Here is a 441-nt window from a genome sequence, read left to right as displayed (position 1 = left end):
ATTAATTTTGGAAATTCTAGGTTAATTTTATTCGTATAAAGTTAAACTGTTATGTAATGTTCTACTATGTTGTGTTACAAGGATTCTGCTAACCAATGAACTAAGAATTGCTGTACAAGCTAATGGCATTGTGGCACGAAGTACTGTTACATTTTTCTGCTAAATGTTGAACTACAGACGCATGCATCTGATATAGTGATAGTGGCGCGATTCGTCATGCCAAATCCATGCAACACTGAGGGTATGTTCGTAAAGTCGAATAAGTTAAACGAGAATGACATCATTGTTATTCTTATTTCGTTATACTTTTCGACCGATTCATTTATAACTAAATGGCTGTTTCTAAAATCGAAGATATGAATGTTGCTTGTGCAGCCTTATCCGAAATATTTTTCTTAGATTGCTTCGGGTGGACAGTTATTTCTACATTGTTAGTAAGAA

This window comes from Centruroides sculpturatus, unplaced genomic scaffold (assembly GCF_000671375.1).
Source record: "Centruroides sculpturatus isolate CEXI.00-Female unplaced genomic scaffold, Cexi_2.0 scaffold38, whole genome shotgun sequence".
Lineage (NCBI taxonomy): Eukaryota > Metazoa > Arthropoda > Arachnida > Scorpiones > Buthidae > Centruroides > Centruroides sculpturatus.
Note: the sequence above shows the minus strand (reverse complement) of the source record.